At 37.6% G+C, this 24069-nt stretch overlaps 1 protein-coding gene across 19 annotated transcripts in view; it reads left to right on the top strand.

Annotated features, from left to right (window-relative positions):
• CCDC91 (coiled-coil domain containing 91) overlaps positions 1-24069 on the top strand; it is a 406785-nt gene that overhangs the window by 27449 nt on the left and 355267 nt on the right. Inside the window, exon 1 of one of the 19 annotated variants that reach the window (XM_027129333.1) lies at positions 15211-15316. The exons of 16 other annotated variants lie outside the window; for them this stretch is intronic. The gene's annotated coding sequence lies outside the window, so the exon portion shown is untranslated. Of the gene's footprint in view, positions 1-15210; positions 15317-24069 lie in introns of those variants that run through there. 2 more of the 19 variants (XM_027129341.1, XM_027129349.1) reach the window with 2 other exon arrangements.

Raw genomic sequence — 24069 nt, 5'->3', positions numbered from 1 at the left:
TCCCCTCTGCTACATTTTGTGTTTTTGATGTGATATTTTACATCTTGATGTTTATCCATTTACTGATTATTATAGCTATACTTCAATTTACAGTATTTCTTCTTTTAATCTTCATTCTAGTTTATGCCTTTACTATGTATTTGCCTTTATTAGTGGGATTTTTTTCTTTTCTATAGCTTCTTACTTCTTGTTATACCTTTTCTTTTGCACTTAGAGAAGACCCTTTAACATTGGTTTTAGGGTAGGTTTAGTATTGATGAAACTCTCTTAGTTTTTGCCTGTATGAGAAGATATTAATTAATTAATTAATTAATTTTAATCTTTCCTTCAATTGTAAATGATAATGTTGCTGGGTAGAGTATCCTAGGTTGTAGGTTTTTCCCTCTTAGCACTTTGAGTTTATTACGCCACTCCGTTCTGGTCTGCAAAGTTTTTGCAGAAAAATTAGCTGATAGCCTAATGGAGCTTCCCTTGTATATGGGTCTTTGGTTGTCTTTTGCTGCCTTTATCTTTATCTGCCTTTCTCTCTATGTCTTGGTGTGAGTCGCTTTGGGTTCAACTTGTTTGGGACCCTTTGTGCTCCCTATATCTGGATATCTGTTTACTTCCTTAGATTTGGTAAGTTTTCAGCTGCAGTTTTATCAAATACAATTTTGACCCCCTTCTCTTTCTCTTCTCCTCTGGCAGTCCTATGATGTGAATGTTGGTATGCTTGATGTTGTCCTAGAGATCCCTTACACTGTTCTTATTTCTTAAATTTGTTTTTGTTTTTCTGATTGAGTGATTTCTATTATTCCTTCAGACCACTTATATATTCTTCTTTATCACCTAGTCTGCTGTTAATTCCTTCTAGTATGTTTTTCATTTCAGTTATTGTATTCCTCATTCTGGCTGGTTCTTTTCTATAATTTTTATTTAGCTTCTTGTTAAATTTCTCACTGTGTTCATCTATCCTCTTTTCTAATTCAGTTAGCATTCTTGATACTAATGATTTGAACTCTTTATCTGATAAATTGCTTATTTCTGTTCATTAGTTGCTTTTTCATTTTGTTTCCTCTTTCTTTTTCAATGGAAACAACTTCCTCTGTCTTCTCATTTTGCTTACTTTCTCTGTCTCTATGAAAGTAGGTGAAGCAGTTACCTATTTCTGTCTTATAGGGGTGTCTTTGTGTGGGAGTTTCCCTCTACAGTCCACATGTGCCCAGTGGCTGCAGTAGGATAGCTGGATCTGACATGAACACAAGTTACATCTTTTCCCTGGGGTGTGCTGGCAGCTATCACCTTGGTAGGAGGTGGTAGGTGCTAGGGCCAGAGCCAAGTGTGGGCCAGGGCTTCTTCTCTGCTCACTGGCTGCCACCATCTATTGGGATTGGGTCTCAAGTTGCTGGAGCAGAAGCTGTGAGGGTTGGGTCTAAGCTTGCTCCGTCCCATTTAAGTATGTGCTCTATCCCCTCTCAGTACCAGCACCCTTGCCACAGATGGGAGTAGTGCTGGAGCAAGAGGGGCTGATGCAGGCACTAGGTGTCAGTTTGGGCATAGGCTGCGGTGGTCGGGCCACAGTCAGAGACCCAGACTGCTCCTGATGCTCTGCCTGTATAAGCGCTGGTAATGGCTGTCCCCACCCCGTTCTGTTGTCTGTCCTAGTCTGAATAGCCTTTGTCCCTCACAGCTGAACTCTCCCCTCAGCTGCATCAGCCCTCACCCCATAGTGGAGCTGTGTTGTGAAGCAAGCGGGGCTGGAACCGTTGCTTGGTTCAGGCTGGGGTGCGCACCAGGGCAGTCACAGCAAACCGGCAAGCAACCTGCACAGTTTCAGTCTGCCGTCTCTGCCTTGTTGCAGGAATAAGCAAGCACGTGCAAGGTCCTTAAAAGCAGAGCACAGGCTTTCCACAGGTCTCCTGCTAGTCCCACCAGCCCTCCAGCTGAAAAGAGGACTGCTGTTTCTGGTGTCAGACCCTAGGGCTGGGCGCCTAACATGTGGCTCAAATCACTTACTTCTCAGGTAGGATCTCTACCCGTGTAATCTGTCTTCCCTTCCGAGTCCCCTCGCATGAGCACAAGCCTCGACCTGATTGCTTCTCTTCCCTCCCCACCCAATTCTGTGTGGATCTTTCTTACAGGCTTGTTTGTAAAGTATCTTTCTGCCAGTCTCCCGTTAGTATTCAGTGAGAATTGTTTCACTGTAAATGTAGTTTTGATGTGTTCATGGGGGAAGGTGAGTTCCTCGTCCTTCTACTCCATCTTGATCTCTTCTCCTAGATTTCTTACTTGCAGACAGTGCTGGAGGTGGTTTATCTTAGCATGCAGAGCCCAGGGTACAGAATCATAGCTTCTTTCTCCTGCTTCTGGCTTCACAAATTAGAAAACTGACTCTCAGCCTTGGCTGCCTGAAATCTCTGTCTTTATCCCCTGTAATATTTTTTGACCTGAAGTCTAATTTTTCTGATACTAATATAGCCACTTCAGCTTTATTTTTATTATTGATTGCATGGTATGTCTTTTTCAGCTGTTTAGCTTTATTTTTTTTTTTTGTCTTCATAGCCAAAATGAATTTTTCGTGGCATGTAGTTAGGTCTTGATTTTTATTTAATGTGACAGTCTCTGCTTTAGTTCTTTAGATCCACTACATTTAATGTACTGATCAATATGGTCGAGTTTAAATATATTATTTCGCTGTTTGTTTTCCACTTTCCCTTTCTGTTTTTTTCCCTATTTTCTCTAAGTTATTTTAGATTTGAGGGTTTTTTAAAATTTAATTTTATGCTTACTAGGTGTATATTTTTGCCAATTAATTCATTGCTTTACGATCTACAATATATTTTACTTACTAGTCTAATCTCAAATAATGTCATTCCATTTCATGTACAGTGTAAGAACTTTACAACAGTATAATTCCATTTCCTCTCATAGTTTGTGGTATTGATATCATTTAGTTTACTTTTACGTATTCTGTAAAGCAAGCAATTCATTGTTATTATTTTTGCTCTGTGTAGTCAGGTATATTTAAAATTTAAAAAGTTTTAAAATTTTTATAGGGGTATATTGCTTTACAATGTTGTGTTAGTTTCTACGGTACAGCAGAGTGAATCAGCTATATGTATACGTATATCCCCTCTTTTTTAGATTTCCTTCCCATTTAGGTCAACACAGAGCACTGAGTAGAGTTCCCTGTGCTATACAGTAGGTTCTCATTAGTTATCTATTTTATACCTAGTATCAATAGTGTATATATGTCAATCCCAGTCTGCCAATTTATCCCCCCCTTACCCCTTGGTATCCTTACATTTGTTCTCTACATCTGTTTCTATTTCTGCTTTGTAAATAAGATCATCTATACCATTTTTTTCAGATTCCACATATATGCATTAATATACATTGTTTTTTTTTTCTGACGTACTTCACTCTGTATGACAGTCTCTAGGTCCATCCACGTCTCAACAAATGACCCAATTTTGTTCCTCTTTATGGCCGAGTAATACTCCATTGTATATATGTACCACATCTTCTTTATTCATTCCTCTGTTGATGGACATTTAGGTTGTTTCCATGTCCTGGCTATTGTAAATAGTGCTGCAGTGAACATTGGGGTGCATATATCATAGTTTCTTCTGGGTATATGCCCAGTGCAGTGGTGGGATTGCTGGGTCATATGGTAGTTCTATTTTTAGTTTTTTTTTTTTTTTTTTTGTGGTACGCAGGCCTTTCACTGTTGTGGCCTCTCCCGCCACGGAGCACAGACTCCGGATGCGCAGGCTCAGCGGCCACAGCTCACGGGCCCAGCCGCTCCGCAGTATGTGGGATCCTCCCGGACCGGGGCGCGAACCCGTATCCCCTGCATCGGCAGGCGGACTCAACCACTGCGCCACCAGGGAAGCCCTTTTTTTAGTTTTTTAAGGAACCTCCATGCTCTTCTCCATAGCGGCTGTATCAATTTACATTCCCATCAGCAGTGCAAGAGGGTTCCCTTTTCTCCATACGGTCTCCAGCATTTAATGTTTGTAAACTTCGATGATGGCCATTCTCACCGGTGTGAGGTGATACCTCATTGCGGTTTTGATTTGCACTTCTCTAATAATTAGTGATATTGAGCATCTTTTCATGTGCCTCTTAGCCATCTGTATGTCATCCATGGAGAAATGTCTATTTAGGTCTTTAGCCCATTTTTGGATTGGGTTGTTTGTTTTCTTGATATTGAGCTGCATGAGCTGTTTGTATATTTTGGAGATTAGTCCTTTGTCAGTTGCTTCATTTACAAATATTTTCTCCCATTCTGAGGGGAGAAAATTCTGTCTTTTTGTCTTGCTTTCCTTTGCAGTGCAAAAGCTTTTAAGTTGCATTAGGTCCCATTTGTTTATTTCTATTTGTATTCTAATTAGGAGGTGGGTCAAAAAAGATCTTGCTGCGATTAATGTCAAAGAGTGTTCAAACTATGTTGTCCTCTAAGAGTTTTATAGTGCCTGGCCTTACATTTAGGTCTTTAATCCATTTTGAGTTTATTTTTGTGTATGGTTTTAGGGAGTGTTCTAATTTCATTCTTGTAGCTGTCCACTTTTCCCAGCACCACTTACTGAAGAGGCTGTCTTTGCTCCATTGTATATTTTGGCCTCTGTTGTCATAGATTAAGTGACTGTAGGTGTGTGGTTTTATCTCTGGGCTTTCTATTCTGTTCCACTGATCTATATTTCTGTTTTTGTGCTGGTACCATACTGTCTTGATTACTGTAGCCCTGTAAGTAGTCTAAAGTCAGGGAGCCTGATTTCTCCAGCTCCGTTTTTTTTTTTTTTTTCTCAAGATTGCTTTTGCTATTCGAGGTCGTTTGTGTTTCTCTACAAATTGTAAAATTTTTTGTTCTAGTTCTGTGAAAAATGCCATTGGTAATTTGATAGGGATTGCATTGAACCTGTAGATTGCTTTGGGTATAGTGATATTCACAATATTGATTCTTCCAATCCAGGAGCATGGTATGTCTCTCCATCTGTTTCTGTCATCTTTGATTTCTTTCATCAGTGTTTTATAGTTTTCTGAGTACAGTTCTTTTGCCTCCTTAGGAGGGTTTATTTTTTGTTCTTTTTGTTGCAATGGTAAATGGGATTTTTTCCTTAATTTCTCTTTCTGACCTTTTGTTGTTAGTGTATAGGAAAGCAAGAGACTTCTGTGAATTAATTTTGTATCCTGCAACCTTACCAAATTCATTGATTAGGTCTAGTAGTGTTCTGGTGGCATCTTTAGGATTTTCCATGTATAGTATCATATCATCAGCAAACAGTGACAGTTTTACTTCTTTTTTTCCAATTTGGATTCCTTTTATTTCTTTTTCTTCCCTCATTGCTGTGGCTAGGACTTCCAAAACTATGTTGAGTAATAGTGGCAAGAGTGGATATCCTTGTCTTGCTCCTGATCTTAGAGGAAATGCTTTCAGTTTTTCACCATTGAGAATGAAGTTTGCTGTGGGTTTGTTGTATATGACCTTTATTATGTTGAGGTAGGTTCCTTCTGTGCCCACTTTCTGGAGAGTTTTTATCATAAATAGGTGTTGAATTTTGTCAAAAGCTTTTTCTGCATCTATTGAGGTGATCATATGTTTTTTATTCTTCAGTTTGTTAATGTGGTGTATCACAGTGATTGATTTAACTATATTGAAGAATCCTTGCATTCCTTGGGATAAATCTCACTTGATCTTGGTGTCCTTTTAATGTGTTGTTGGATTCGGTTTGCTAGTATTTTGCTGAGGATTTTTGCATCTATGTTCATCAGTGGGATTAGCCTGTAATTTTCTTTTTTTGTGATATCTTTGTCTGGTTTTGGTATCAGGGTGATGGGGGCCTCATAGAATAAGTTTGGGAGTGTTCCTCCCTCTGCAATTTTTTGAGAGTTTGAGAAGGATGGGTGTTAGCTCTTCTCTAAGTATTTGATAGAATTCACCTGTGAAGGTATCTGGTCCTGAACTTTAGCTTTTTGGAAGATTTTTAATCATAGTTTCAATTTCATTACTTGTGATTTGTCTGTTCATGTTTTCTATTTCTTCCTGGTTCAGTCTTGGAAGGTGATACTATGTCCATTTTTTTCAGGTTGTCCATTTTACTGGCACGTAGTTGCATGTACTAGTCTCTTATGATTCTTTGTATTTCTGCATTGTGAGTTGTAACTTCTCCATTTCATTTCTAATTTTATTGATTTGAGTCCTCTCCCTTTTTTTCTTGAGTCTAGCTAAAGGTTTATCAATTTGGTTTATCTACTCAAAGAGCCAGCTTTTAGTATTATTGACCTTTGCTATTGTTCCTTTCGTTTCTATTTCATTTCTTTCTGCTCTGATCTTTATGATTTCTTTCCTTTACTAACTTTGGGTTTTGTTTGTTCTTCTTTCTCTAGTTGCAAGGTTAGATTGTTTATTTGAGATTTTTCTTGTTTCTTGAGGTAGGATTGTACTGCTGTAAACTTCCCTCTTAGAACGGCTTTTGCTGCATCCCATAGGCTTTGGGTCATCGTGTTTTCATTGTCATTTGTTTCTCAGTATATTTTGGTTTCCTCTGATTTTTTCAGTGGTCCCTTGGTTATTTAGTAGCATGTGTCTAGTCTCCATGTGCTTGTGTTTTTTTACAGTTTTTTTTTTCCTGTAATTGATTTCTAATCTCATATCATTGTGGTTGGAAAAGATGCTTAATATGATTTTAATTTTCTTAAACCTACAGAGGCTTGATTTGTGACCCAAGATATGATGTATCCTGGAGAATGTTCCATGTGCATTTGAGAAGAAAGTGTATTCTGCTGCTTTCAGATGGAATGTCCTGTAAATATCAATTAAATCTATCTGGTCTAATGTATCATTTAAGGCTTGTGTTTTCTTATTAATTTTCTGTCTGGATGATCTATCCATTGGTGCAAGTGGAGTGTTAACGTGCCCCAGTATTATTGTGTTACTATCGATTTCTACTTTTACGAGTGTTAGCACTTGCTTTATGTATTGAGGTGCTCCTGTGTTGGGTGCATGAATATTTACAGTTGCTGTATCTTCTTTTCGGATTGATCCCTTGATCATTATGTAGTGACCTTCCTTGTCTCTTATGACAGACTTTATTTTAAAATCTATTTTTTCTGATATGAGTATTGCTACTCCAGCTTTCTTATGATTTCCATTTGTATGGGATATATTTTTCCATACCCTCACTTTAGATCCGTATGTGTCCTTATGTCTGAAGTGGGTTTCTTGTAGGTAACATACATATGGGTCTTGTTTTTGTATCCATTCAGCTAGTCTGTGCCTTTTGGTTGGAGTATTTAATCCATTTACCTTTAAGTTAATTATCGATATGTATGTTCCTATTACCATTTTCTTAATTGTTTTGGGTTCATTTTTGTAGATCTTTTTCTTCTCCTGTGTTTCCTGCCTAGAGATGTTCTTTTAGCGTTTGTTGCAAAGCTGGTCTGGTGGTGCTGAATTTTCTTAGCTTTTGCTTGTCTGTAAAGCCTTTGATTTCTCCATTGATTCTGAATGAGATCATTGCTGGGTATAGTAATCTTGGTTGTAGGATTTTCTCTTTAATCACTTTAAATATAGCCTGCCACTCCCTTCTGGCCTGCAGAATTTCTGCTGAAAGATCAGCTGATAAACTTATGGGCATTTCCTTGTATGTCATTTGTTGCTTTTCTCTTGCTGCATTTTTAAATACTTTTTCCTTGTATTTAAGTTTTTTTGTTTTTTTTCACAGTACGCGGGCCTCTCACTGTTGTGGGCTCTCCTGTTGCGGAGCACAGGCTCTGGACGCGCAGGCTCAGCGTCCATGGCTCACAGGCCCAGCCCCTCCGCAGCATGTGGGATCTTCCCGGACCGGGGCATGAACCCGTGTCCCCTGCATTGGCACATGGACCCTCAACCACTGCGCCACCAGAGAAGCCCTGCATTTAAGTTTTGTTTGTGTTTAATATGTGCCTTGGAGTGTTTCCCCTTGGGTTTATCCTGATGGGACACTCTGCGCTTCCTGGACTTGATTGACTATTTCATTTAACATGTTAGGGAAGTTTTTGACTATAGTCTCTTCAAATGTTTTCTCAGACCCTTTTTATTTCTCTTCTTATTCTGGGACCCCTATAATTTGAATGTCAGTGCATTTAACATTGTCCCAGAGGCCTCTGAGAGTGTCCTCAATTCTTTTCATTCTTTTTTCTTTATTTTGCTCCATGGCAGTTATTTGCACCATTCTGTCTTCCAGCTCACTTATCTGTTCTTCTGCCTCAGTTATTCTGCTACTGATTCCTCCTAGTGTATTTTTATTTCAGTTATTGTTGTGTTCATCACAGTTTGTTTTTTAGTTCTTCAAGGTCCTTGTTAAACATTTCTTGTATTTTCTGCATTCTATTTCTGAGATTTCGGGTCCTCTTTACTATCATTACTCTGAATTCTTTTTCAAGTAGATTACCTATTTCTTACTCATTTATTTCATCTTGTGTGTTTTTACCTTGCGCACTCATGGGAACATATTTCTCTGTCTTTTCATTTTGTCTAACTTATTGTGTTTGAGGTTTCCTTTCCACAGGCTGAAGGCTCATAGTTCCTCTTGCTTTTGGTGTCTGCCCCCAGTGGGTGAGGTTAGTCCAGTGGTTTGTGTAGGCTTCCTGGTGGGTGGGACTGGTGCCTGTGTTCTGGTGGGTGGAGCTGTATCTTTTCCCTCTGATGGGCAGGGCCACGTCAGGTGGTATGTTTTGGGGTGTCTGTGGGCTTTATGACTTTAGGTAGTCTATCTGCGGATGGGTGGGTTTGTGGTCCTGTCTTGCCTGTTGTTTGGCATGTGGCATTCAGCACTGGAGCCTGCAGACAGTTGGGTGGAGCTGGGTCTTGGAGTTGAGACAGAGACCTCCAGGAGAGGTCTTGCTGATGAATATTCCCTAGGGTCAGGAATTCTCTGGCATTCCAGCATCCTGGACTTGGCGCTCCCATCCCAGAGGCTCAGGCCCAATTCCTGGGCTGGGACCCAAGGCCCCCCACACACCACAGGGCTTCACTGTCCTTGAATTTCTTGATTTCCACAATTTCATGCGTTTACTGCCTTAACTCTGCCTCCTCTATCCACATTCCTTTGACACCTGGTAGGGCTGTCTTTCCTTTCTCTTTTAATTCTGAAAGGGATTTTCCCTATGAAGAGGCATTCACACTAATGTCTTACCTTGTGTCTGCATTTAAGTACTATTTCATAGGCTCCTGCACCTCCACCCGCAATGATCTCAGATTTATTCATCACATTACCAATGTTAGGAATCTTGATGAAGAGAAACTCCTCTTTTGATGCAAGTCACAGAGCATGGCATCAAAAAAGAACTTCTAAGAAAATTGTGCAGTAAGTAAAACAAAAAATGTCTGAAGTAAGAAATTCTCATGGGTTGGCAGGAACTTTCACATACTTGTCCTAATGTGAAGTATTAAACGATTCCCCCACCTAGTTCCCTACCTGCAGCCGGGGACCCCATAGCTTCTGAGGGTGCCTTTGCCACTTTCCGTCTTTAAATTTTTGTATTTATTCCCATGTTTATCATTTCTGGCACTCCTAATTCCTTTTGTGCAGATCTAAATTCCAATCTAGTTTCATTTTTCGAGTCTCTGAAGAATTTTCTTTAACATTTCTTTTAGTGCTGGGCTGCTAGCAAAGAATTCTCTGAGCTTTTGTTTGTCTTGGAAAATGTCTTGTTTTCCCCTTCAGTTTTTCATGATATTTTCTCTGGGCAAAGAATTGTATGCTGCCATATATTTTTTTCCTTTCAGTACTTTAAAAATATTTACCAATTGTCTTTTGGCTTACCTGGTTTCTGACAAGAAGTCTGCTTTTATTCTTATTTTAGTTCTTTTGTATGTAATGTGTCCTCTTTTTTGGCTTGTTTAAAAAATTTTCTCTTTTCTTAGTTTTTCACAAAAGAATATGATGTGCATTGCTATGATTTCTTTATGTTTGTTCTGCTTAGCTGTTGTTTAGATCTCTGGATCTCTGGGTTTATAGTTTTCATGAAATGTAGAAAATTTTCAGCTATATTTCTTCATATATTTTGTTCCACACCCTTTCCTTTCTTTTCTGAACCTCCAATTACACATGTTTTAGACTACTTGATATTATTGCAGTTTTTCTCAGTATTCTTTCTTTTTCTACTTCATTTTGAATAATTACTGATGTAATTTTTAAACTTCATGATCTTGTCTTCTGTAGTGTTTAATCTGCTGTTAATCTCATCCTCTGTATTTTTTGTTTTAGAAGTTCTCCTCTGGAAGTTCCATTTGAGTTTTTTTTACATCTTCCATGTTCCTTATAACCATGATCATTTTTTCTTCTAGTTTCTTAAACATATGAAACATATTTATAACAGCTGTTCTCATGTCTTTGCTTATTGCATCATCTTGTTAATTTCTGTTTTTAATTGAGTGATTTTTTTCTTGGTTATAGGTCCTATTTTCCTAATCTTTTTGTATACCTGTTAGTTTTTGATTGGATTAAGACATTTTGAATTTTATCTTGTTGATTGCTGAATTTTGTTGTATTATTTCAAATAGTGCTGTATTTTGTTCTGGCTCTAAGTTATATTACGTGGATTCAGTTGGATTATTTTGAGGCACATTTTAAGATTTGTTAGTGTGGGTCCAAAAAAGCCTTTTGTTGTGTCTAATTTAGCCTCCTTGCTTAGGAGATGCCCTCCAGAGGATTCACCTGAATGCTCTATGTATTAAGAGGTTTATCCACTCTGACTGATAGGAATACAAACTATTGCCAGCTTGCGTGAGCTCCAGATGTTCTGCTTACTTTTGTTTTTCTTTTTCTATCATTGTGTAGTTTTCTCTCATGTGTGTAGAGGTTAGTACTCCACCCAAGACTTGAGCAGACCTTTCTATCTCTAGAGTTCTTATTTGGTGTAGTTCTCTCTTCTCAAGTTCTTGGCCCTGGAAATTCTAGCTACCTTATAAACTTTTAACTCTGTCTCCTCAATTCAGTGAGAGGCTTGGGTTTCCCCGCCATATATTCCGGCTTGTAAACTGACAACAGTTTGTAAACTGGTCATTTGTAATGCTTACCTTGTTTGTTTCCTTTCTCTCAGGAGTTATAACTCTCTGCTGTCTGTTATCCACTATCTAAATGCAATTGTTTCATATATATTTTTCAGTTTTGTAGTTCTTTTAGTTGGGACATTAAATGTGGTCTGTCTCCATTTTGATTGAAAGTAGAATGCTGTCTGTATATTTTGCGGATATAGTTTAAACTTTTCTCCAAACTTTATCATACTTTTACTTTGAAGTAACCATAGTACAGAAATAATAGATACTCCAGTGGTGTGTGGTAGTAAAGATGTTTGTGAGTAAACTTCTGGTGATATTTAGAAAATTTTTTTTTTTGTTTTCATTCTTTTTATTTTTCTTTGCGGTACGCAGGCCTCTCACTGTTGTGGCCTCTCTCCCGTTGCGGAGCACAGGCTCCGGACGTGCAGGCTCAGCAGCCATGGCTCACGGGCCCAGCCACTCCACGGCACGTGGGATCTTTTTGGACCGGGGCACGAACCCATGTCCCCTGCATCGGCAGGCGGACTCTCAACCACTGCGCCACCAGGGAAGCCCCTCATTTATTCTCTTCATCTTTTATTCTGTGTTACATTTTATAAATATAACAAAGTATAAAGTATACTTTGTTATTTACTGTGAAAAGTAAAGTTTTTCCTTTTAACCTGTCATTAAATCTTTGGGTAGAATTTACACACCAGGAATATGCACCATATTTTTTGGTCATTTCCTATATCTTAGACATATCACTTCCTACTCTTAGTAAACCTTAAGAAACCAGACATTTCTCATTTCTGCCTCCATAATAGATCATTTTACTCAATAGCTATTTAGAAAACACCCAGTTATTTTACTATAATGTTTAGGATTTCGGTGTACAAATTTTATGTTGTTTGTTTAATTAGACATCCTCAGTATAGTTATAGGATTTCCCTGTTCATTTTCTTTTTTTTTTCTTTTTTTTTTTTTTGCGGTACGTGGGCCTCTCACTGTTGTGGCCTCTCCCGTTGCAGAGCACAGGCTCCGGATGCGCAGGCTCAGCGGCCATGGCTCACGGGCCCAGCTGCTCTGCGGCATGCGGGATCTTCCCGGACCGGGGCACGAACCCGTGTCCCTTGCATTAGCAGGCGGACTCTCAACCACTGCGCCACCAGGGAAGCCCTTCCCTGTTCATTTTCTGAAATGAGTCAGATCTAATCTTTCTTCAGATATGTTTTCTTTCTGACTAGGTAACAATCCCAGGGCTTTCCATCCTTGGTATTATTACCTTTCTCATTGTCTTCAAACTATACTAAGATAGCTACAATTGTACTTGGATGGCTTCAATGCTTTGGTCTTTTTAGAATTCATGCATGTGGTACCAAATACCACCAGTGACATCATTTCTAAAGCATGAGGGCTATAGATATACACAATTTAAAATTGTTTCTTTTGGAAACTCATCTATTTTTCCATTCTTTCTTTATTTCTTCTGGAAATTATATGTGTTCTTCAATATGCAGGCTTTGACAAACTGAGTTTTGCCAGCCTATCCAAGGGAAAAGTCAGCACCTTACATAGAGCCAAAGTAGAGGAGGAAAAAATCCCCAATTTTTATGGCATTGTATCAGGAAATTGAAAGCACTGTGAAGATGTGTGCAGATATATGTAAACTTGTAGCTCTTGCATTGCTGCCTGTTTTTTTTTTTTTTGCGGTACACGGGCCTCTCACTGTTGTGGCCTCTCCCGTTGCGGAGCACAGGCTCCGGACGCGCAGGCTCAGTGGCCATGGCTCACGGGCCCAGCCGCTCCGCGGCATGCGGGATCTTCCCAGACCGGGGCACGAACCCGTGTCCCCTGCATTGGCAGGAGGACTCTCAACCACTGCGCCACCAGGGAAGCCCTGCTGCCTGGTTTTTATTGTGTTCTCTTTATGTCCTTTACAAACTATATAATATAGGCCATGGCAAGTCCCCCTTTTTTTCCTACTTATTTAAAGGTGTGGATGAATTTTTAGTGATGTTGAGGGTCAAGATTAACTTTCTGTTTTCTGTTAATATATGTAGTACCTATCTGATATTTCTGTACATAAGTGGAGTTTTTATGTAGTCTTTGCATTTTACCCTAGGCGGTGCTTTGTTCTAGACTGTGTTTGGCTCTGGTTTCATTTGGCTTCCTTTTTCTGGACCTCATACCTATTTAATGTGCCCAGCTTAGCTTCTAGGGTTCCAGTGCAGCTGTATGCAACCCACATAGTTTGCCTGTCTCCTGAGCAATATCCCTTCCTCCATATTTATTCCTTCCTCTTTTGAAATGTACCTCTCTGGTATACTGTTTCACTAGGGTATTATTACATAATTGGATAAATTGAGTATTCCTCACATATTAATGCTATTGCTACTGATAGTAGAGAGTGGTGCTTCCAGGAGATTTTAATTTATGTGTCATTAATATTATAATGTTAAGTACTTTGAGATTTGTTTTACTTTATTTTATTTTGAGGAGTTTTTAAGCTTTATATAAATTCTTACTGTGAGGAAACAAAAAATGTCTTCTTAAAACAAGGAAGTGGTGTCTTAAAACTGTTAGGCTCTCCTTGGAGAAAGTTATTTCTCTTGAAACTCAGGCCAGTGCAGGTATGTTTGCACTGTTTTCTTGGTAGGTCCAGATCAGATGTTTTCATGGATGTTCTGCTTGTCCTAGAAAGAGAGGCTAAAGCTGAGTCTTCTCACTTGGGGAGTGCTTAAATGCTCTTCTACAAATCAGTGACCAGAATCATTTCATTTTGTGCCCATGTGGTTTCTGTGGGTGGTTTGTTGTTTTAAAAACTGTTTCAAAGAAGTGCATTTTTTTTTTTTCCTGGCAATCATGTGTATCCTGTGTAAGTGTTTTTCATTATTAATAATTTTGAGAAGAACCAACTCCGGGTCATAATGCAGTTGGCTTAAGTCATGGGGTTTTATCAAGTCATCCCGTATGATTTTTGTCTGGTTTGCCAAGATTCATTAATTTGAAGTTCCCAAAGGACAGGGTAATGGTTTCCTCTCCTGTTTCTCACTGTCATCAACCTGTTTTTGGAAATTATTTCTATCAATTTTATCTAAATAATAGTCTTTAAAAGAAATTCATGAGATATTTAATTTCTTTTAGGTCTATATGTTGGTTTTACTTTTGGGGATTATTTCCCCCCTATTTCCTATTCTATATAGAATTCCTATTTCTGATTATGACTTGAATTCCAGCTTTCTCATTGTGCTTTAATTTTCATCTTCTTCATTTAGGGTTAGTGGTTAGATATCGTCTTTAATTGAATTTCAAAGTGGTTACGTTTTTGTCGTTTTCCATTCCCTGTCCAACAGTGACGGTTTGCTTCTGTAGGTGTACTGAAACCTTTCAATAGTGAATTTGGGTTTAAAGAGAAGTTAAACGGAATTTTTGAGTTATTTCAAAATTGTAACATCATGCTATTTGCATTGCTGGCAGTGGTGGAGATTTTCGTAAAAGTGAAGTTTTATAGGAAAAGCTTCATGTCATTGGCTTGTATGTAGCCTTGGAAGGCATCCTGAGTATTTGGCTAGTGCAGATTTACAACTTTAAATGGTCTGCATAAGTATTCTAGTTAACAAGTGAATATTATTTATAATTAGGAATTAACTAGAAAGAAGATTTGGAGATGACCTGAACTTTCTACTTTAACAGAAGGGAAAACTGAAACCGACATAGATTAGGTGACCATCTGTGATAACGCTGTAATTTAGTGGAAGAGTTAGGGCTAGAGCCCAGGGCTCTTAGTGCTCTTTCTACTACCTTAGGATCTCTTAACATCTTATCTCCAACAAAATAACAATTTTGAAGAGTAAAATGAAATCAAGTCCCTGGTTTTAAAATACCCAAACACATTTTATTTTTCTGATATAAATTTGAGTGATAAGATAAATTTACAAATTTACAAATTTACAAATTTATACCACATTCTTCCTCTTGACCTATAAAGCAGTACTGACTGTCTCTGAGGTTGTCACTTGGTTATTTGAAGAAGGAAATTATTTGGCCATTATTTTATTGAAGTGTATTTTCATCGTATTAAAGGAAATTTAAAAACTTCTCCAAAGGTAGGAAATTATGCAAATAAGAACCTCCTGTATTGGCTAACTGTTGATTGCGTGTTTAGCATTATTCCTCTCCTATCTACCTTTCTAACAGAACCTGTTTGTTCAGGTATCCAACCCTCCTTCACTTGACTCAGAGAAAGGAGTCTTCCTTCACTTGACTCAGAGAAAGGAGTCTTCATTCCGAGTTCCAGAATTGATTCTAGTAAGTCTAAGTGAAACATGGTACTTCCCTTCCTTTGCTAGTGATAGGTTCAAAGATGAGAAGATCACAGTCTCAAACTATTTTGCTTTTACTTCCAGCCTGTGGATGAAGTTACACATAGGAGGTCAGGTCCAAGGGAATTACAGAGAGTTTCTGAAGCTCTGACTTGTAGTGTTTAGAGCCTGCTCTACCCATACTTCTTGTCATATGAGATAATGGTTATACATTTCCTTATTGCTTAAGCCAGTTTCCTTTTGGAATTTTCTGTTACTTCCAGATTAAAGTATGCTATCTGATCCATCTCCTAGTACTTTTCACTGTGAAAGAAGATTCAATAAGAATTATGTTTTGGTGACTAAACTGATATGAATTCAGAGAAAAAGGAACACTTACAATAGAATTGAAACTAGGAGAATCTTTTAAGAGATTTTTGACTGAGAAAATCATAAAATTGTGGCTCATAAGCAAGATAAAGCACTGTTTTTTACCTTTCATTCTTGCATCTCCACTGAACTTTTCTTTTACCCGTGACCTTCTATATCCAGTGGTTTGTATTCATTCCTTATCTTCTTTGACCTCTATTATATTATACCTGTTTTTATTCTTGTACAGTTTTTTTCTTATGACTTTTAGGGTATCATTCTATCTTCCTATATGATCATTCCTTTTAAATTTCTTTTGCCGATTTATTTTCCTCTATGTATCTCTTGAATAGTAATGGTTTTCTTCTTGGCCTGATTTTAAAGAAAAACTTCATTATTTAGAATAGACTTAGAGAAAAATTGTGAAGATAATACAGAGAGTTCTCATATACTCCATACTCAGTTTTTCCTATTATGAATAACTTACACCATTAATGCTACATTCGTTAAAATTAACGAACCAGTGTTCATACATAATTGTTAACTGAAGTCCATACTTTATTCAGATTTTTGTAGTTTTTGTCTACTGTCCTTTTTCTATTCCAGATTTTCATAAAGGATACTGAGGCAGGAGATAGATGGGTACCAGGCTGAATAGCTGGAATCCGTCCCCTGTGGACAAATACTTTAAGATAAAGATAAGAGCAAGAGCAAGGAGGAGCTGAGTCCTGCTTGGATAAAAGATAAAGAGACCACATATGGCTCATCCTTGAAAGAGACCACATATGGCTCATCCTTGCGGTCAAGGAGACCTCCCCAGCTCTACATGCGCAGAAAGTCTCCTTGGGGGCCAAGGGTGGGGGGTGCCACCCCATAATAGGTGGTGTCAACCTCCTCACAGGCCTCTGCACTGGAATTCATCTTGGCAAAAAGATGCGCACACATGTCAGGGAGGGCCCTAAGACAGGTCAGATGTGGAAAAGAAATGAGATAATTGACCAAAGGTAAACAAAGACTGGGAAGAACCCTCACATATAAGTGATTTGAATCGCCTTTCTGGTGCACTCCTCTTCATTAGGGAGGATGCCCACACCCTTTCTCTCCCGGTGTGTATCTCTACCTTGCTTCTGTCTTAAATAAACAAACTGTTTCTCTGTGTGCTTTCCCACTTGTTGTGCTGTGTCTTTAATAATAAACTTTGTACCTGTTTTTACAGTTTTTGCTTCCTTGAGAAATTCATTTTTCAATGGGGACAAGAGCCAGGGCAACTTTGCTTCTAGCCTCTAGCTCCTGGTGGACTGGTGGCTAGGATTCCTGGTTTTCACCCAGGCTACCCAGGTTCAGTTCCTGGGGAGGGAACTAAGATCTTGTTTCAAGCCACTGCTCGCTGCTGTCTTCTTGAGATCAATACCATATTACATTTAGTGGTCATGTGTCCTTAGTTCCTCTTATGCTGTTTTATTTTTTTTAAACTTTACTTCTTTTTGATGACCATGACAGCTTGTTTTTAGAAGCACTGGTCACATATTTTGTAGATTGTCCCTCAGTCGAGGTTGTGGTTTTTCTCATGTTTAGAATAGGGTTATGGGTTTTGGGGATAAAGACTACAGAGGTAAAGTGCCATTTTTGTCATGATATGTCAAGGGTACATACTGTCATCATGAGTTATTGTTGATATTGACTTGGATCATCTGGCTGAGGTGGTTTTTGTCAGGCTTCTCTGTTTTAAAGTTATTCTTATTTTTCCTCCTTTCTGTATTGTACTCTCCAGAAGGAAGTCACTATCTGCAGCCTATACTTAAGGGGTGAGGAGTTCCACCTCCGTGAGGGTACAGTATCTATATAAATGATTTGGAATTCTTCAGAAAGGAAAATTAATCAATTTCCCGCTACTTACATATTTATTTATTTAATATCAGTATGGACTCATGGATATTTTCTACTTTGCTTGGCCTAGTATTTTAACTGCTCTATGTATATTGATAATTTCTAAATATACTTATTCTAGCCAGTCTTCCCACCTGTCTTTAGAAAGAACACTTTCTAGTTAACTTCGTATTGGACCTTTTCCCTTTGCTTTTTTTATTGAAACCTCAAACTAAATGTGTCCATATTGCCTAAGCTCAACCTAATCATTTTATACCTCATCTCATTTTCTGCCTCATTTCTTCCACCCAAACTTACTTTTCCACCTGCTTGCTCAAGCTAGAAACCAGTGAAGTCCTTTAGTTTTTTTCCCTTATTCCCACTGCCTCGGTAGCTCTCATTTAGATTATATTTGTCGGTTGCATTTCCCTAAGACTACCCTATCCTACTTCTATACCATTATCCACATTGCCTCATAACTGTTTTTCTAAAATACATATATCACTTATTCAAACACCTTCATATTACACATCCCTTCTCAGAATTCTTCAGTAAATTTTGTTTCTGACACTAATGTAACTGTGATTTTAGTCCAATTACTTGGTCTGTCTCTAGCTTAAGTTTCCTTATTTAAACAGTGTAGATAATGATAGGGATCTTGTGAGGATTGAAACTGCTAGAGTGTCTAAAGAGTTTAGGTGTCTGTCTGGAACAAAATAGAACACTCTAAGATAGTTATTTTTATTATTCTGTGGCTCTTTCCAAACTCCTTGGTATGACCCTTTATATTTTGGCTCCTAGCCACTTATCCAGGAGCTTCATTTGTGGATATTCTCTCACCATAGGCCACTTACCATCCTCAAATTGCACCTTATTTGTTGTATTTTGGGTTTGTTGTACTGTGCACTTTCTATACGTGTCCCTTCTCACATGTTCTTTGTTAGGAATGCCCTCATCTTTCTTGCATAACAGGAAAAATGACTTTTACTTATCCCTCAGTATTTAACTTAAATATTCCCACCTATGCAATTAATCACCACATTCCTCTGTTGTCACTGGACCATGTATATAGAGATGTATACTATATAAATGTTTGCACGTGTGTCTTTCTGGTCTGTTAAATTGTGATCTCCAAGGGGACAAGGACTAAAGTTATTATATCTCTAGGACTTGGTATCACTAAGTTAACATTTGATACATGGACTACCTCACAAGTGCAGAAATCATGTCTAAGTATCCTTTACTAATGGTTATCAGGCTTCTACTTGAACCTGTCTAGTAGTGGGAAATTTATAATTGGAGAGGAAGTGATTACTTTTAGACAGGTCTAAATTTTAGAAAGTTATTTTTATTTTATTTTTTTTGTGGTACGCCGGCCTCTCACTGTTGTGGCCTCTCCCGTTGCGGAGCACAGGCTCGGACGCGCAGGCTTAACGGCCATGGCTCACGGGCCCAGCCGCTCCTCGGCATGTGGGATCTTCCCGGACCGGGACATGAACCCGTGTCCCCTGCATCGGCAGGCGGACTCTCAACCCCTGCGCCACCAGGGAAGCCCTAGAAAGTTATTTTTGATGTAAATTTGAAATCTGTTTACCTTTAGCTTTTACTTGTTCTCTGGAGCCGTAAAGAATGTCTGTGCATTCATCATTTTACAAGCATTTGAGCATCACATATGTGTTAAGTACATTTCAGAAGTCTCTTGGTTAGAAATGAAAGAAACCTGAAACATTCTAGCTTAAGAAAAACAAATTTCCTCATTAACAATAATAGTCTCCTGACTTTTTCAATTGTTCACCTCTTTTAGGTATCAGATGTACATCCAGTATGGGTATATTTATCTGTACATTGTGTATATGTATGACTATAATATATTCTGTACATTATAAAACAAAGGATAATACAAAATCCATTTTAGATGTAGTATTGCTTCTCACATTCTGATGGATCATCTTACATACCCACTAGTCCTCCTCAGCGTGGTATGTACACCCTTTTAAAGTCCTCTGATGTACATAATCAAACTGTAGTATGGGCAGGGTTGGAGCTGGTCTTCGGGATGACTGAAGAGACTCAGATGCCTCAAGGAGTTCTACTTTGTTTTCTTTTTGTCTCTCTCCTTAGTGGCTTCATTCTTTCAGACTGGCTTTTCCATGGGGATAAGACCGTGGCTGTTGGCTTTGGGCTCATTTCTTCACAGTTTTCACTTATTCAACAAATTATGAATGGAGTGTATAGTTTGTGCCAGGCACTATTGTAGGTGTTGGAGATACAGCAGTGAGTATTAAAAAGAAGGATATTAAAGTGGTGCTATGCAGAGGGTTAAAATAAGGTGATATGACAGTGATTAAGTGGCTGCTTACTAATGCCTTTGTCCACAGTGGGCATTAAAGCTGAGACCTGAATCACAAGAAATAGCCAGCCATGCAAATATCTGGAGGAAGAGTACTCTAGGGAATAGTTCAGGCAAAATTTCTAAAGTGGGACTGAACCTGCATGCTGAGGAGTAAGTTAAGGCATCATTGGCTTTAGAACTTAGAAGATGAGGAGAGTTTTGTGATGTGTGGGATTTTCCCTTCTATTTCTAGTTGCAGATATCCCGAGGAAAGATTGATTGATCCAGCTGGAGTCAGTTTCTTATCCTTAGGAATAATTATTATGGCTGAGATATGTAGCTTGGTGTAGGTTGTCTACCCTTACGGCTAGAAGAAGCATGGAGGGAAGGGTGTGGGTTGACAAAATGATTATAGGCCTTGTGGGTCAAGAGCATTTCATTTCGTTAGCTGAGAGTTCTGTCTTAACATATTTGAAGATACCTATTGTTTCTTATCTTTGTTGACTTTTTATCAAGGCTAAACTTTTGTAGTTTTCTTTGTATCTGTTCGTTCTTTTCTGAAATGAGTATTTAACAACATGTATTGCTTTAACATTGCATGGTAGTGGTGAGGATGAAAAGTGGAAAGAGAAGATGGAAGTCTCACTGCATACAATGAAAAAATCTATTCCATTCCCTGAATAGTTCATGTGTAAAGTATATACGTAATTTGAGGACTCTCTATACTTTATTTCCTAAGGCAGGGAAATTGGCCACTGTATTTTATAAAGTATTTCTTAAGTTGAAAACTAAAGGAGTTTCCAGATGTATCTTCATAACTGAGAAAACTTTAACCCATATTGTTTCACCTTCCAAATATCCCAAGTGTTTTTTGAGTAATACTTTTGCTTATTGGTTTTTGGTAATATTGAAAACATCAATATGACAGTGAGGGTTGCATGGTTTGAATTCCGTATAGCAGCGAGGGACCATAATATTGACTCAAAGTGGTATTTATTCACTATTACGGGCAAAGCTCGGTACTAGATTCTGATGTTTCTGAAGTGATGCAGCTGCAACACATCAGCTCTCTGTGATGCTGCATGACAGTCTTAATTCTTGAAGTCACATAGAGTAGGTGCCTATAAAGAAGCACAAGACTGATTTCCATTTAGAATTGAGTATGAAATATACTGTTAATAAACCATGAAATAATTATAGAATTTGATATCATGTTCATATTAAGCAATCATGGCATTATTATTCAATTTTCAGTGTTTGAGCTAGGTTAGGTTTGATTCATAACCTAAAACAGCTCTTACATTAGAGTTCCAAGGTGAGCCTTGTATGTTTGAAATACTTAATTTAGATGTTGAAGTGTTGTATATTATGAATACAGAGGCTTTAAAAAATTCCTAAGAAAAGAACTCTGTGGTGAACTATTTTGCTTTACTGTTATTACAGAATTTTAACAATGCTTTTCTATGTTGCGATTTTGGGTTTTGTATATGCGGGTTGTGAGAAATAAACTAGAAATCCTGTCTCTGTGGGTTGTAGTCTAGTGTGGCTTCAAACAGCAAACAAGATATTTTAGCATGTATGTGCCAGGTAAAATTTTAAATGGACTTTCCATAGGGTACTAACTTCTGAAGCCAACTGATGTAAAGTGATTTTATAGTTGCAGACAGACTCCTGTTGACATACATTTGGGTTTTTTACGTTATGGTGGGAAATCAGTAGCTGATTACACAAACAACTAAAGAAATATCTCTGTACATCCTTAGTACAGCTTGTTCCTGTTCACTTGTGACAAATTGTTTGGGGAAGAGTTCTGAGATGACATGCCAAGACTTAATTAATATTCTAAGAGTCTAGTAGGGTTTTTTCTTTATATTTTTAAAATGACAAGTGTATTTCGAGATCTAGAATTTCTTGACTTGTTTAAAGGACTTTATCTAGAAGAATTGAAATGAGTAATTTAAGGTTTTTAATTGTACTTAGAGAAGATAATGTATGTTTTCTTCTTTCCTTTCTCCTAATTTATTTCAGAACTTTAGGAAAGGGACATTATAGCACCATTAGGGTGGCCAAATATAGAAAGGTCTAGGTGACTTTATTGTCTTTCAGCTTGCATTATTCTTATTTATATGAGTGGCTGGAGATGTCACATGTAATTTGAGGTCTACATCTGGTTTTATGTTAAGTGAATCTGATCCAAGCTCAGCTATCTTCAATGGTGATTTTCCCAGCTGTAAATTAGGAACTTGGCATTGAAAATCTTGTGGTTTTGTGTAAGTAAAATTCAGATTGTGATGTTTTCTGTCACTTCATAATTCTAATTTTAGAGTTTTAGTTTTTAAAGCAGAATAATTCACTCCAGAAAAGTCTGCAATCTATGATTGTCCCTATATCGCCAGGAACGATGGTCAATGGTTTGAATGAAACTGAATATCTTTTATTAGAAATATGGTGGAGCCTTTTACTCATGCACTCATAGAATTGTAACCATGAATTTTCTATCTTTTATGTATAAAAATACAGGAGAGCCTTTGTATTTGCATTCTTCAATTTCTTGGAAACACAGAGATATTTCTGGAATTTTCCTGCACTGGTAATAAAAAGGAGTAGAGTAGGGAATAAACGTAGAGGACGTTTATACTTAGTGCTCTTTTGCCTTACTTTAAAAAAAAAAATCACCTTTCAAAATATTGGTCTGAATTGCACAGGGTTTCAATTTGAACATTGCGGGTATCATGAAGTCTTTTCTTCTAGCTGTTATCTATTGTTTAATGCCATCTAGTAGATTACAAGTGCCTTGGGGGTCGAGGTTACTATATTTTCATCTTTGTATTACCTTATAATACTTAGCTCCTCACATAATATGTTACGCAGAGTAGTATAACAGGTTTGTTGAATTAAATTGGATTGACTTGAAGTAGAAGGGAGGAATTAGGCAGATGGAAAAACAGGACTAACCTGAAGAAAGCTGAGCCTTGTAGTCTTTCTGGATATGTTGTTTTAGTTTAATCAAGGATGGTGATATCTTATTTACATTTAAAAACGTTTATGACTGACTAGTCAGAAATTGTAGCATGTCTTGGTTCTGTACCAACTAGTGATTTACCTTTCAATGAGCTGCTCTGTGTAATAATTCTGGTGGTTAAAAAATACCATTATTTTGTTTCAGGAGATAATTCTCATGAATTAAATTCTAGACTAATTTCTTCAGTCTTTCTGCCCCAGCCCCAATACCTCCATTAAAAAAAATCAGTGTGTAATTTGTATATACAAATTCTTCTTGGGTTCTGACATATATGTAACTGTGTAACTATACTCTGATCAAGATACAAAACATTTTCATTTCCCCAGAAAATTCTTTAATTCCACATGTACTCTCTTTCTATACCACTCTATCCCTGTTCCCTGACCCACTACAATATGAACTGTTTGTTACTGGCTTAACTTGCCCAACGTAATGTTTTTGATTTCTTTTTGATTATTATTATGAAGTCTATTCACTTCAGTCTTTTTGTCGCATAACATAAAATTTACCATCTTTACCATTATAAAGTGTGTAATTCAGTGGCATTAAGTGCAGTCACATTGTTGTACTACCATTACCACTACCATTCATCCTCTTTTCATCTTGTAAAACTGAAACTTCATCCTTATTTCTTAATTTAAAGAACACTTTAAAAAAGAATTTATAGTACAGGCTCCTATATCCAACTTAGTTGGCCTGGTAATCTTAAGTTTTTAAAATTTTTTTTTGGCCAAAGTGGGTAGTCATAAAGATGATCTGTACATACCTTAAAACGTAATATATATTTATAGTTCAGTCTTGATGTTGGGCCCACATCTTTTCTGTGAGCATAGATCTCCTGATTGGAGTTCATCATGGACTTTTTTAAATCGGATAAATGTATATGTATAGCTGATTCACTTTGTTGTAAAGCAGAAACTAACATACCATTGTAAAGCAATTATACTCCAATAAAGATGTTAGAAAAACAAAACAAAACAAAAAACTTTAAAACATTATCTTCAATTCCTAGTTTCAATTTCCTTTTAAGTGTACTGAGACAGTTAAAAATGGTCCCAGTGGTTATTGTACTGAATGTTTATAAATAGTCTTGACTCTTGACAGTATTTCTTTTTAAAGCAATTAGCCTTTATCAGTTTGTTGTAAAGTATTCAATTTTATTCATGGGAAC

Source organism: Aethalodelphis obliquidens, unplaced genomic scaffold, assembly GCF_003676395.1.
Source record: "Aethalodelphis obliquidens isolate GAN/ISIS:26980383/991018 unplaced genomic scaffold, ASM367639v1 scaffold36, whole genome shotgun sequence".
Taxonomy (NCBI): Eukaryota; Metazoa; Chordata; class Mammalia; order Artiodactyla; family Delphinidae; genus Aethalodelphis; species Aethalodelphis obliquidens.
This window is presented reverse-complemented; position numbering and strand designations above follow the sequence as displayed.